General features: G+C 39.0%; 1 pseudogene; it reads right to left on the reverse strand.

Annotated features, from left to right (window-relative positions):
- Positions 1-11,097: 11,097 nt before the first annotated feature.
- On the reverse strand, positions 11,098-12,742 carry LOC112314522 (metaxin-3-like; annotated as a pseudogene).
- Between the last annotated feature and the right edge of the window lie 2,792 nt (positions 12,743-15,534).

A 15,534-nucleotide genomic window follows, 5' to 3' on the forward strand; every position in this document is an offset into this window, starting at 1 on the left:
AAAGTATAGTGTTTTAAAGATGGTTTTTAATTTATATAAATGGCATTATTCAGCACTTATTCTGAAATTTGCCTTTTTTCCCACTGGATGTATGTCTTGAGACTTATGTGGATAGAGAATTTGTGTGCTGTTTTCTTTTCCTTGAGCGAGTAAAGGGAATGAGGAGGGGCCAGGAGGCTTAGTGTCCCAGGACAGACTGACTTTTTAGATTCTGAAACAGGTCAAGCAAGGAAGCCTTTGGTGTGAGCAACCAGCAGGGCAGAGGAAAGTCAGCTTCTCTTCAGGTTACCTTTGAATAAGGCAGGCCAGTTGACCTTCATAGAGATGAACAAGGAAATACAAGGGCATAAGCCTCTCAAATTCAGTATCTCTGACTGAGTGTATGTTGATTGGTTAAAGAAAAACCGTATAGTAAATAGCGTGAAGAAATTAGTCTTTAGTAGTCTGAATCTTATGTTGCTTTTCTATTTGAAAAAGAAAATGTTTGCCAAGTGAAAAAAAATAAATTGGACTAGAATAAATTATAAAACTTTGGTTAAAAGGTAAATATTACACTCTAGTAAAAATTTAGAACTTCTTGTAAATAACCATGTAAACAACTAAGTTACCGGCAAAATTTTAAGTAGTATTGCTCTAATATAATTCCTTTGCCTAAAGTAGGATAGCAAAGAGAAAGCTACCTTTGGCTCTAGTACGCTTGCGGAGTTGAAGATAAAGAATAAAGATATGAAAGCTGATGTCGAGTCAACAATTGACAGTCATAAAAAAAAACTTTAAGAAATTATTTTGTACTAAGCCTTTTAACTGAGATTTAGGAAGTCAACTAAATCAAGGAACTTAAAATTTCATTAAAATTAATTTAATACACCTAATAAGGTACACTCCAGATTAAATTGTTGGGGGAGTTTGGGGCTTAAAAGATGGCTGCAGGATTTCCTTCGTTTTTAGGACTTTTTATGTTACTGTGATGAGAAATAAACATGCAGATATGTCATTTTAATTTATGTAAGACTCTGGATGTAGTTCAAATAAAAAGGCTAAATTAAAAGAATCACCTAAATTCCTTAAAATTGCCTTTTGAGTCACACAGTTTATTATTATTATTTACACTAATATTTAAGAACTCTACCTGTAAACATGGGTGTATAAATAAGTTGAATTATAATTTAAATAACTAGTATCTTTATAAATTTTGTCCTTGTGAATCTCTCACAAAAATGAGAATTGTGTGAGCTTATGAAGTTACGCTAACTATTCCAACTGCATAAAGTTTTAAGAGGTCATATTTCTCTGTAAGATTCTTATTAACAGTGACTCTATTAGCCCTGACTAGTGTGGCTCAATCGGTTGGGTGCTGTCAGCAAAGTGAGAGGTTGCTAGATTGGTTCCTGATCGGGGCACGTGCCTGGTTGCGGTCCGGTCCCGGCTGGGGCGCTTAGGAGAGGCAACCAATGGATGCTTTTCTCTTGCATTGATGTTTCTCTCCCTCTCTTTCTCCCTCCCTTCCCCTCTCTCTAAAAATATATAAATAAAAATCTTTAAACAGTGATTGTATTTTTTTAATGAGTATTTAATTATGTTATCTAAAACTGCTAACTGACTTTAGGGTCTTGGGCTAATATGATATTGAGATCATTAGTAGTCATTGTTTACCTGGAGCCCCCAAAGGAATTAAATTTCAGAGAAGGGGACAAAATAAAATTCTTAATTGCCATTCAACTTTCAAATGAATTTTTAACCAATGTACTCTTGACTATACTTCTGTTTCTCATAATGCTCAAATTAAGGTATAAAGTCAATCTATAACTTAAAATCATTGTCCTACGATAGTACATCTTTGCATTAACTTTAGTTTATAAGTATCACCTGGAGACCTTATTAAAATATCGATTTCTGGGTCCTACCCTGAAGATTATGATTCTTCATAATCTTCTTTAGGTCTGGAGTAGGACCAGAGAATTTCAACCTAAGAAACTCTGAAATTATGCTGTTCCTACAGATTAAAAGATTATTTTGTGCAACTGTGCCCCAGAACAAGACTGATTAGATTAATTTTGTTTTAAAAACAGTTTAAAGCTTTATATGATATTATAATTTAAACATATTATTTGAAATGACTTTATAAATATGTGTCCCTGTACATTTTTAACTACCAATGTACAATAAAGTTAGCAAATATAAAAAATGTGGGAAAGAGACGGGTAGCATGGAGGAAAAAATTGGGCTCGGGGTACATAATGTATACTCCACAGTAGGTAGAAAAACGTTCTTTTTCCTTTCTCACTTCTGCCTAGGTGGCCTTGCCCAAGCATGCGTCCTATCCTCAAGAATCTGTCAACATTTGGACTGACGTATCACATTTTTGGACAGTTTCAACTTGAGATGTTTGTGAAACAATAATGCTTCTCAACTTTGAAGTAGAAGAAATTTCTAGTGATGTCGATGTTCTTTCTGTCAGGGTGTAGTAAAATATTGTCACAGATTAATTACTTAAGCAAGGATATAGTCATTTCTCATTGTCAGTCACCTTTCCTCTGATCATTGTGAATTGACTGTTTTTTTTCTGATCCCGGCAGCTCTATGATTGACAGCTTTCTTGCACCCAGGTTATTTTTGCCTGCATCCCCGCCCAGGTGTTCCCTGTATCAGCAAAGGTTTTCTCCTCCTCCTGCTTGGCCATTCTAAGGCAATGCACCCTCAGAGAGGTTTTAGAAAAGAATTCCTGTACTCCCAATTCTTCCAGAGTCGTTCAACCATGCAGTGAAAACGGCCTCGTTTGTCGTTTCCACAATGTGGGGACAACTTAAGGCAGAGAAAAACTCCAGGAATGTCATGCATGAGATCTTCCTACCTAGAAGAGCATATTCATACCTGTATCCCTAATAGGGCACTTCCATCTATGGAGTCTTCCCCAGAATACATAACTTCAATCTAGTCACGAGAAAACTCAGAAAAACCTGCATTGAGGAACATTCTACAAAACAGGTGACCAGTACTCTTCAGAAAGGTCCAGATCATGAAGAATACGGCAACACCAAAGGAACTGTCACAGACTGGAGGAGACTAAGGACACATGACAATTAATGGGAGAGGGTGTCCTAGCGGGATGGACCCTAAAAAAAGGAGGAAGGACAGTAGTGGGAAGACTATTGACATTCAATAGTCTTCTCAGTCAATTCAGCTATGGGTTTATCCATTTTGTTAATCTTTTAGAAGGACCAACTTTTGGTTTCATTGATTTTCTGTTCCCTTTCTGTTTTCTTTTATTTATCTCTGATCTAATTGTTGTCATTTCTTTCTTCCTGTTTGTTTTGGGTTAATTCGCTCTTCTTTCCTAATCCCTTAAGATGCAGGTTGTTGACTTGAGATCTTTCTTCTTTTTTTAACTTTTATTAATTTTAGATAGAGAGGGAGATAGAGAAACATGGATTTGTTGTTCCACTTATTTATGCATTCATTGGTTAGTGTTGTATGTGTCCTGATGAGGGATTGAACCCACAACCTTGGTGGATCAGTACGAACTCTAACCAACTGAGTTACCCCACCAGGGCCTGATCTTCCTTCTTTTTTAACTAAGCATTTACAGCTTTAAATTTCCTCTGTGGCACTGCTTTCACTGTATCCAATAAGTTTTGATATTTTCATTGTGCATTTTTATTACTGTGCAAATGAAAAGAGTGTATTTTCATTTTCATTCATTTCTAAGTATTTTTTGTTTTCTCTTACGATTTCCTCTTTGACCCATTGGTTGTTTAAGAGTGTGCTGTCTTGTCCTGGTTTGGGGGTGGCTCAGCCTGTTGGAGCGTCCTCCCATGCACCAAGGGGTTTGGGGTTTGATACCTGACTGGGCTGCTGGTTCGATCTCTCTCTCTTTTTCTCTGTCCCCCCTCCCTCACCATTTCTTTCTCTCTAAATCAATGAATATACCCTCAGGTGAGAATTAAAAAAAAGAGTACTATGTCTAATTTCCACAAATTTGAGAATTTTACAATTTTCCTTCTGTTATTGATTTTTTAACTTTATTCTGTTGTGGTCAGAGAAAATACTTTGTATGCTATTTGTTTTTTAAAAACCTATTGAAAATTAATTTGTGGCCTAATATATGGTCCATAATAGAGAATATCCTATGTTCACTTGAGAGAAATGTGTATTCTGGTGTAGAATGTTCCATAGCCAAAACTAGTTTTTGTTCTGTTGTTGTTGTTGTTTTTGTTGTTCAAATCCTCTTACTTATCAACCTATTTGTGTCTTTGGATCTAAAGTGAATCTCTTGTAAACAGCATCTAGCTGGATCATGGGTTTGTTTTTTAATCCATTCCACTTATCTCTGTCTTTACATTAGAGAGTTTATCCATTTACATTTAAAGTAATTAGTGACAAGAAGGCGCTTAATCCTACCATTTGTTATTTGTTGTCTATATTCCTTAAAAGTTTTTTGTTCCTCATTTACTGTATTACTGTCTTCTTTTTTATTTAGTTGACTTTTGTAGGTTTTAATTCCTTTCTTGTTTTTTCGTACATGTTCTGTGGCTATTTTCTTTGCGGTTGGTTATGTGTTTAACATCTTCGAGTTTTAACACTGACCTTGTTATGCCAGTTTAACTTCGATAGCACACAAAAACAGCTCCTGTGCAACTTCATCGCTACCCCCTTCCAGGAAGGGCTAATGGAAAGAATATTTCATGAGTGCTGGCATGTTTAAAACTGCTTTCTTATAGCCTTGATATTACAGGTTAACCGTCCCACAATGGTTTTCTCTGTGTAGGCGCTAGCCCACAGTTTTCTTGTGGTGAATGTCAATGTCAGAAACATAATGCCAAACGTTTTTCCCCTTGTTACAGGACTTTTGCTTTCTGCTTGGAGTCCCTAAGAATGTTTTTATCCTTTGAAGTCTAATAATTCTACCAGTATTATGTCTCAGAGCTGATTTTACTGACTCAACTTCTTCAGGCAAATGCGGTACCTTTTAAATATGTCCATTTGCATTCTATTTAATTTCAAAATGTTTTCTTGAATTAGAACTTTAAAAATTAGTCCCTTCTTGCTGTTTTGATTTTCTTTCTCAGAGACACCAATTATACATCTGTTGAATCTCCCTTCCCTGTTTTCTAGATCTATCACTTTCTTTCTGATCCCTTTTTAAAACTTTATTCATTTTTGAATCATTGTCTTAGTTCTTTTCACTTCTCTTCTCTATACCTTCTATTGTATTTTCAGCCTGTTTTTTCTCCCTCAGACACCCTATAATTTAGTCTTCATTTCTGAGATAATTTTGACACATTCCCATAATTCTTTGACCATCTTATTTTCTGGCACAAGATAGCCTTATGTGGATAAAACAAAACTTCTATTTTCAACATCTAGCTTTAGAAATTTTTTTAAGTGGAAATTTAAGTGGAGACAGCATTATTATAGAGGAAAGGGTAGGAAGAGCTTCTAACAAAAATTCTGAGTGGGAAAATTTTCATTTCTGGAGACAAAGATCTTTAAATGTACATACTTATATTTATATAAATATGTAAAATATAAAATAAAATATAGTAAATATAAATATATATTTAAAGGTATATGTATATTTATATACCTATATAAAGGTTTATGTATATTTAAAGGTATATATATATATACACTGTAGAGCATTGATCTCCAGAGAGAAAGAATTTCTTGAGCCACTTCCTCAGTAGGCTCAGAATCCAGTTACACCCCCAAATCCATACTCCTCTTATGGGAGCCTGGGAATTAGAAGGTCATTGCCACATGGCAGAACTACCAGATCGCTGTGGCCTTCGTGTCTTCCCCACACTGGGTGGAACCTAAATCAAAGGCTTGTCCCCATGTTCTAGTTCTGATAAAGTGTGACAAATTTTTCTCTTTTCAGAAATTTTTAATGCTGTGGGGATTTCTAATCCAATTGTGACTGCTACCTTCCTCCCTGCAAATGTTACCTTAGGGCCATTCTACACTTTAAATTAAATCTTTCCTTTCCTATCAACCTGTTGAGTAATAATTTCCTTTAAAAATCTCCATCAGTAGACCTAACAGGGAGTTTCTGGAGGACACGATCTCCCAAAGGGCAGGAGGTTTCTGCGTTAGTAGATTGACTAAATCTCCAATGTCCATTTCTAAAAATTTCGTTTTAATGATCTCTAAACAACAAGAGTTCTTGCTTCTGCAATTCTTTCCTTCTTGACTTAGTATGTTGGACTATTCATTGTGGTCAGCCAGTGAAAATAGGTTTTAGGGAGGATCCTTCCAGAAGCCCAATCTGCATCAAGGACCCATACAGAAGTGGTTTATAAGGAAGGTTCCCAGGAGAACCAGCGAGGGAATGAGGAAGCGATATTTCAAAGGGCAGAAGCCAGGCAAAGGCAAGATTGGAGGTAACGTCCCAGGTGCACCCGGCCCTGCTGGGAGTTCTGGGGCAGGAATTAGGCTTCAGAGAGATGGGCCCTTGCACTCTTGGCCAGACTGGCTAAGCTCCCCCTGGGGTGAGGGTCGGGTGGACTTATAACACTTCCAGGCACCTCCAGCCCCGTGAATGGAGGGGTGGAGGTGGGGGTCCATTGCCCAAGGGCAGTCCTCAGAAGGCTGCAAATGTAAGCTTTTAGCAGCAAAGCCAGAACAAGCTAGGAAAAGGGAGTACAAAGGTGATAAAGGGGAACCAAGGGCCTCTGAGTGGGACACTGCAATGATCACGTCCTACAGGTGAATCTATTCTCAGAGCACCTGTTATTGGCTGAATCACGTCCCCTCAAGTTCATATGTTGAATTCCTAACCCCCCCCCCCCACACACACACACAGGGTATGTCAGAATGTGACTGTAGGTGGAGACAGGGTCTTTAAACAAGTAATTAAATTGAAATGAGATCGTTAGAGAGGTCAGTCTGCCTGGTGTTTCATAAGAAGAGAACGTCTGGACCCAGACAGGTACAGAAGAAAGACTCTGTGAAAACACAGAAGAACCCACCCCTGCCAACATCTCAATGTCAGGCTTCCAGCCTCCAGAACTATGAGAAAATGAATTTCTGTGGTTAGGCCACCCAGTCTATAATATCTGATCATGGCTCCCGGAGCAAACTGATACAGTACCCTTCGCATCTGGAAGCAGAAGGTCTCCTTCTTGTAATTATATCACTTCTAAAACAAACTCTTTTTCAGACAAAAGCTTCCCGTACCTGGATATGCTGTAGGGAGGCCACAGAGCTAATGAAGAATATCTGTCTTTTAATCTGAGTTCTCCATTATTGTAATGAAGTAATATTGTCTTACTTTCCAATCGCTCCCAATCCAGCCACAGCACTGACATACCACCGACTGCTAAATATTTCACAGCCACAGATTTGGGTCCTACCTAAATCCCTACTCCAATTTACATAGGAAACGTTCCAAGGCCTACCTACCATCATGTGCTGCGTAACCACGTTTCTGTCAACAGCAGACCACATATACGGTGGGTGTTCCCATAACATTGTCATAGAGCTGGAAACTTCTTATCACCCAGTGGTGGTGTGGCCACAGTAACGTTATAGGAAAACGCATCGCTCCCGTGTTTGTGGCGATGCTGGTGTAAACAAACACTGCGCTGTCAGCTGCAGAAACGAATAGCACATGTATTTACGTACAATACATAATAATAATGATAATTAACGACTGGTACTGGTTTATGTATTTACCATGGTGTATTATAATTTTTATTACTTTAGAATGTATTCTTTCTATTTATTACAGAAAGCTTGCTGTAAAACAGTATGCCGTGTTACGCCAGCAACAGCCTCTGATTACAGATATTTCACGTTTACTGCGTCTCTTGATTGCATCACACTCTCCTGGGCTTGATGGACGGTCATCTCATGTTGTTTTCTGCAGTAACATGCTGTTCAGGTTCGTAGCTTGGGAGCAATAGGCTCCACCACATGACCTAGGTGTGCCGTGGACTATATACCATCTAGGTTTGAGTGAGTGCCCTCGGTGACGTTCACACAATGACAGAGTCACCTGACGTGCATTCCTCAGAATGTATCCCCATTGTTAAGGGTGCCTGACTATATTTTACTCACTTATTTTAAAAAGCTTAAATAATATTATGTTTCCTGGTTGTTTAGTCTTATTCTGTGTAGTGGCGGTCTACCACTGTTCTTTTCTTCAGTAGATGCCTGCGAATGAAACATATTTCCTGTATGGCCTGAAAGGAGCCCATGCTTTTGTGAACAAAACAAAACAACAAAACAAAACAAAAACAGTTATTGTGCCCTGGGTTCAATACCTAGAACATAACATCTCTGCAGGGGAACAGCATTCCTCAACAATCAAGAAAAAGATATTTTTAATTTCACACTGTAATTTCATAAATGTGCTCTTTATTGGGCATGATTGAAAATATACTTTTCCTTTCATGCATAAGAGTAAGATAAATCTATGACTAATGGGGCTCCATATTAAGAATAACATATGTGGGTGTCTCTTTTGCACTTAACATTACTCATGATTGCGAGATAGCATAACTGTGCGTAAGGCACCTAACCGGCCTTGGGCAGTGGTGCTGCCAGAGATGTGGTGAGCCCGGCAAGTAAATCCAAATCAGAATGAGCGTCTATCCCACTGGGGGTCAAAGCACTACCACTTTATGATGTCTGGCTGTCCCCAAGTGCTAGGGGCCAAGGATTAGTTACTATTGCTGGCAAACTGGTCAACAATAATGGCAATATGTAGGTCACCTTTATTAAGAGGAAGTCCATGTCATTGAGTCCATTTAATTTATGAATCCATTGAGCAAACCAGGGACGAGGGCATGAGGCTGGCGAATACCCACAGGTCAAGTCATCTTGTCTACCAGATTATGGAGAGTGTCTTCCATATTGAGGAGTCACAAGGTGAGTTAATACTCTCATAGTCTAGACCCATTTCAAGAGTGTCTTAAATCTACCCTGCCTGGTGTGCCTCAGTGGATTGAGTGCCGGCCTGTGTTTCAAAGGATCCCTAGTTCGATTCCCAGTCGGGGCACATGCCTGGGCTGCAGGCCAGGTTCCCAGTAGGGAGTGTGTGAGAGGCAACCCTACATTAATATTCCCTCCCTCTCTTTCTCCCTCCCTTCCCCTCTCCAAAAATAAATAAATAAAATCTTTTAAAAACGAAGGTCTTAAATCCATCTACATACCTTTTCTCCAATCTTCCTTCCTTGCCATCAATTTTCTTATCTTGCCCCTTCCAAATCCCTGGTCAAACAGCCTAACGATTTGCCACTTTTTGTGTATCACTGTAGGACCTTACCTCAGGACATCTTCCCGAATAGGGAAGGTGACAACAAGCTGTGCTACTTGAAGTTCTACCCACTAGAAGAACTTCCCTTCCCTACAGTCCTTCAGGGACACTCTGAACATAATAGAATAGCACAATAGTATACTGTGCTGAGTATTCTGTAAAAAGGCTGAAAGTTGTCCCTCTTTGCTCACTGATCATAGGAAACTCTGTGAGGTCATAGGTATGGCGGAGGGATGGATGGCGTTTTATAGGAGTAGACATACTGCAAACGCAAGCAGCCAGCTCACGCCAGTTACTTGTATATTCAGTCTTGAGCCTGTTCCTATAAGTGCCACTCCCACCTGGTGGATGGAGTGCTTTCTATCTTATGGTTTGGGGTTAGTTTGGGTTGCAGAGTCACCAAGTGCTTCATTGTTAAGTGTTCTCATACTCTGCTGGAGGCCAGGAGCAAGCCAGGTGCTAGTTCTCAAAAGAAGAGCTGTTTGCTGAAGAGGACATGCTTTCTGTATGATGCTCTATTTATTAGGGAAAAGTCAGCTTCACCTGGCAATTTCAAGTGATTGTCCTTGTAGCCTTAACGTTCTCATGTTTCTATCAAACCAGAGTATCTCAAACCACAGGCTTTGCTTTGGTCTAAGACTACTTGAGGCCTCATTTCCTCCTCATCTGCCCCATTGGTTTAAAAAAAAAGAAAAAGAAAAAGAAAAGGAAGAATAGAGTGTTAGAGAGCCTTTTGGGAAATTTCCCTATATTTTGCCCTGGATCCCATAAAACTGCCATATAACTATTTATCCTTCTCATGAGAAGCATATGGGATTAACAGACTGTGACAATGGTCTTTTATTTTTCCATAATATTTTAACATCCCTCTGTTAAAAGGCTTTCAAGACCAAAGAAAGCAACTTAAAGAAAGTAATCTATATTACACAATTTTTATTTGATCTAACACTTGATCTTTCTCTTTTGAGTTCAATGGCCCTCACCTGGGGAGACATGAGTGAGGGTGTTCATACCTTTTTATTAGGAAAAGTTTCAAACCTACATAAAATAGACAGAGAGCTATAATAAGTGTCCATGCACCTATCACCCAGCTTCAATAATTACTAGGATTCTGTTGCTCTTATTTATACTCCATCCTCCCCACCACTACTTTTTTTTTTCTTTTGCTGGAGTATTTTAAAACATTCCAAGACATATCACTCACTTGCAAATTCTTCAGTAAAAATCTCTAACACATATAGACTAATATTATAATCACAACATAACCACAATTTCATTATCATGCCAGGAAAATGGATAATTCCTTAATATTATCTAATAATAATTCCTTGTTCAGTTTTCCCCAATTGTCTCAAAATGCCTTTTTGCAGTTGGTGTATTTAAATAAGGATCTAAACAAGATCTACATATTGCATTTGGTTGGTAGGTTTAAGTTTCTCTCTCTCTCTTCAAAGTTAAATAGAATCTTTTCTATTGAAGTAATTTATATTTTCCCTAGTTCCTAAAATAGAAATAGGCATCAGGTTTCTAAACAGAAGAAAAAAGCATTAGCTAAAGAGCCACGTATTAGATATTCATGCTGGTCTAAGAAAACTAATAAACTGAGTAAATTAACTTGAATAAATTAACAGTGTACATTCAGAACAGAATTGTAGCTTATAGTCAGAAATATGTGAACCAAAGGCAAAAATCTGCCAAGATTAAGGCAGGTTCATTGTTTTTTAAAATTTATGCAGCATAATGTATTTTTTCCTACAAGTTCACTTAGTGTGAATCTCAATATTAAAGTGCATTGCCAAGCTAGAATACAAGCTTCCTAATTAAAAAAAAACAAACAACCATGGCATAAAAAGTCCCATTGTTTTAGAGTCTTCCTTATACCCACTAATAGTATCTTACTTTTGCCTTCACTTAGTGGAAGAGATTACTGCAACATTCGTACAACTGGAAGCCAAAAGCTTGGGCACAAAGCGTGACACTGTCAGGAATAACTTTCTTCCTATAGGAGTCAATTTGAGGGTTGGCAGTTTCCAAGTGTTGGTTCCAAATGTTGGGAATTCCCGGGATGAAATTCCAAACTGCCCCACCTCCACTCCCAACCCCCCAGCCCATGGAGGGCAAGGAGAACCTAAAGAGAGAGGCAGACTGTGCCAGACTGGTAGGTGGCAGCTTTAATAAGCAAGGGAACTTCCATGGGAGGCTTGTCTGGGCGGCTGAAAGACAACCAGATCTGTGCACCCACCCGCTAGAATCTTAGAAGTTTATATGGAGCCCTTAACAGGGTTCAGTCAGGAATCCAATCCAGATGGTCTCCACAACACTCTCTCAAGGCTGCATCCTTGAAAAGGCTCCTACTGTAGGGACGGCAGGCGGGGTGTACATTCCAAGGAAAGGGGATGAGGTGGTGAGCTTCCAGTTGCCTGGGTCCGGCTCAGGACTCAGCCAGCAGTCACACCCTCTTAATGACCCCCTCCAACCCTGATGAGGAAGTTGAAGACTTTGGTGAAGATTGTCATCCATCTCCAAGACGACACCAAAAATACCTTGTAGGATGTCATCACAAAAGCACACAGGTTGGAGAACTGTTTCAAACTGACCTTTAGGAAAGTGCAGTTTATAAAGAGGTGCAAGAAAACCAAACACACAGGCAGCCGAGGTAGGTATATCTTCAAAGAAAAATGAGATGTCCCCAATCTGTTTGACAGCGGGTTTTGACACTCTTGGGCATCTCTGTACATCTGTGCTCCCCCTTTTCAGAGGTGGAACAGGGGAGGCTCTCCTCTGGTCAGGGGAATCCTTAGTCAGCCTTCGCTAAGACGCCTTCCGGGAAGGATCAGACTCAAGAGCAAAGGAATTCATGGAGCAAACCAAAACCATGGCTTTGTTTCAGTCAAGAATTGTCACCCTCCACTGAGAATGTGGGAGCACTGCAGGGAGCAGCTTCTTTCTGAAGAGAGCAACGTAAGCCAGCACATCTGCCCCTTGTTTCTCTGAGAGTTCAGGATCAGCACAACGTTTCTGTTTTCTTAAAATGTTTAGTATTTTTGCTGTCATCTGCATTGGTGTTATCAATGACATTGATGTTTAAGAGTGCACGAGAAACTTGGTATGACTAGGGACTCACTGGGTATGATGGGCGCCCCCGGCCACCTTCCCAGTAACTAGGCTCCAAGGGAGCTGCCATCTTGCTGGGGCTGAACTTTACTAGTCAAGTCTCTTTTAATCAACAGAATGCCCCCTCTTTTTTGTTACTGGTTCCATTTTGATTTCGTTTTATGCCATTTATTTGTTGAAGAAACTAGGTAATGTGTTGTGTAGGATTTCCCACATTCTAAATTTGGATTTGTAACTTATTTTTCTATGCTCCATATTTTTTATAAACTGATACCTACATCTAGGGGCTTCATAATTTTATCTTTTTGTCAAGAATACGTTGAAAGTGGCATTCTACATATTCTAGATCATATCAGGAGGCACATGACATTGTCCAGCTTTTAGTAATGTTGAGAGTGATAACTGGGTTCTTGTGTTTTCAGTCTGTTTTTTAAAAAACAAAAATTTAAAGATTTTATTTAGTTACTTTTAGAGGGTAGGGGAGGGAGGGAGAAAGAGAGGGGAAGAAACATCAATGTATGAAAGATACATCTATTTGTTGCCTTTCATTTGCCTCCAAAGGGGGAGCTGGCCTGCAACCCAGGCACATGCCCTGAGTGGGAATTGAACCAGTGACCTTTTGGTTCACAGGCCGGTGCTCAATCCACTGAACCACATCAGGCAGGACTTCAGTCTAGTTTAAAGTTTACCATTAACTCTTCATCCAATAATTTCAGCAGTAATCGATGATCATTGCTTAGATCCATTATTTCATAAGTGATTGTAAAATAGTGTTTTTTTCTATTTCCATGATTTATTTTGCATTTATTAGATGTGGTTTTATATAAAGAACTTTCTCTCATCGTTGACTTGGATTGCCTGAAATACAGGACCTGCAGAAAAGGCACCTGGATCCTTCTGTTTCTAGGGGGAAAAGCAACTTTCAGAATAATAAGACATTTGATAATTTTGATACAAACGACCATAGGGGACCAATGAGTTTTTGGGGTTTTTTTAGGTCACTAAGTTTTGGGGTGGCATATTATGGCAGCAATAAATACTCAAAACCACTAAGGATTCAAAAACTGTTACCATCGTGAACTCACGGATGTTTATATGTTCCAGTGCTATTGTTCGCTGTAGTCATAATTCTTCTCGGTGCTGAAATTGTTCCACATTTGGCCAGCGAGAACTTCTTTCAGTTAGCGCCTCTGTCATTGGACATGCGCCCCCGCCTCCGGTAGCTCTTTCACTTCCAGGTGCAGGATAGCCTCGGCTCCGTCTGTGTATTTCCCGCTCCAGTGCTGAAACCGGCGATTTCTCGGAGAGGCCCGGCTCCTTTCAGGGGGCAGTGGCATTTCAGAGACCACGGCCTGACCACCGGGGTACGCATCACTACCGACCGGGCTGTCCTCACCTCCAGGGCTCTCCTGCGAGCAGAGAGAGGGAATACTTCTTTTTTTTTTTTTTTAGCAAGAGTAAACAATAAACAGTTCAAACTGGTATTTTTAATTCAAATTAAATATTGTATAGGTTTTACTTATCTTGATTTTAAACATATTTTTGTTCTCTTATACTGAACATCTTGGTTCCTCATGACATTTGCTTTATTCTATTATATGTAATAGTTTTGAAATACCAATATCACTAGTGACAGTAAGTCTACAGAGAACTGTTTAAGATTTACTTGTATTTTTTTTCCTGAAGATTTATCTCACTATACACCGTACAGCTAATATACTATCTTTCAAGGTCACTTGAAAGATTTCTTCTTTGTATGGTTATGACACAACTTGATAGACAAATAGGTTAGTTTTCATTCAGTTTTTAAGTGATTGCTTATTATTCTCTTGTAGTTAAATTCGTTTTCCAAATTATGTGTCTATTTTATTTTTTATGTGTATGTTTAACTATATCAAACTATAAAGCAAGGTGTATGCAGAAATATACAGCTTCCATCCCTATCCTTTTTCTGATAAATAATTATTTTTATTAGTTTGTGTTTTACATACTTCTAAATTCTGAAAATAGTAGAAGCAAATGTATACATATATACTTTTATTTTCCTTTCCTTTCTACACAAAAAGTATAATAGTATACACACTCTTTTGCCTATTGCTTTTTTCACCTTCATTGCAGGAATAATTGAAAAGCATGTACATTTAAAATTTTTTCCAAGTGGGCTCTGACTGGTGTGACTCAGTGGATTGAGTGCTGGCCTGGAAACTACAAGGGTCACCAGTTCAATTCCCAGTCAGGGCATATGCCTGGGTTGCAGGCTTGGTCCCCACCCAGTGGGGGGTACACAAACAAGAGGCAACCACACATTGATGTTTCCCTCTCTTTCTCCCTCCCTTCCCCTCTCTCTAAAAATAAATAAATTTTTAAAGAAATAAAATAAAAAATTTTCCAAGTGGAAAGCTTTTTTTTATTATTACCAATTTCCTGCACTGTAGTCAGAAAGCACTGTTTGCATTATTTGCATTTGATTGCAGTTTTTCTTTATGGCCTAAGATACCCATTTTTATGAGCATTCCGTATGTACTGCAAAAAGAGTTATCTTCCCTAATAGTGTGGTTCGGAATTTGATACACATTTGTAAGTTACCCTACTAATTATGTCATGTAGGTCAGTGCTACTCAACGTGGCCAGACTACTACGTCATGAAGGACACTAGGTCAGCTGGTTTTTCTTTTTCTTTTTTGGTAGCCAGACTTTCTCAGTGAAGGCAGTGGTACATTGACTCTGTTCTGAGCGAGCTGCTCGTCTCACCGCGTCTGGAAGCCACAGAGCGCGCGCTGGCCCCGGTCTGTGAACACATTTTCAGTAGCACTGGGTCAGCTTTCCCAAACCCTCACTCCTTTTTCGTCCTCTTGATTTGTCTTGGAGTGAGAGGTACACGCGAAACTTTTCTCTTGTTCACGCGTTTCTATTACGCCTGCATCTCCTGTAACTTGTACTTTATGAAAGTTGATTGCTGTGTTCTTGGGTACATACATATCCCTCCATTGCTATTTTAGCCATTAGCATCATAAAAAGCCTCATTTCCCTTCCTAATGCTTCTTGGTTGGTCAGAATTCTCCCTTCACAGAACATCACAGCCCTTACTCTCTTTGCGTTTTACATTTTGCCTGGTAAATATTTGTCCATCCTTTTATTTTTTAACTTGCTTAATTCTTTTT

The sequence above is a fragment of the Desmodus rotundus genome, unplaced genomic scaffold, assembly GCF_022682495.2.
Source record: "Desmodus rotundus isolate HL8 unplaced genomic scaffold, HLdesRot8A.1 manual_scaffold_92, whole genome shotgun sequence".
NCBI classification, from domain to species: Eukaryota; Metazoa; Chordata; class Mammalia; order Chiroptera; family Phyllostomidae; genus Desmodus; species Desmodus rotundus.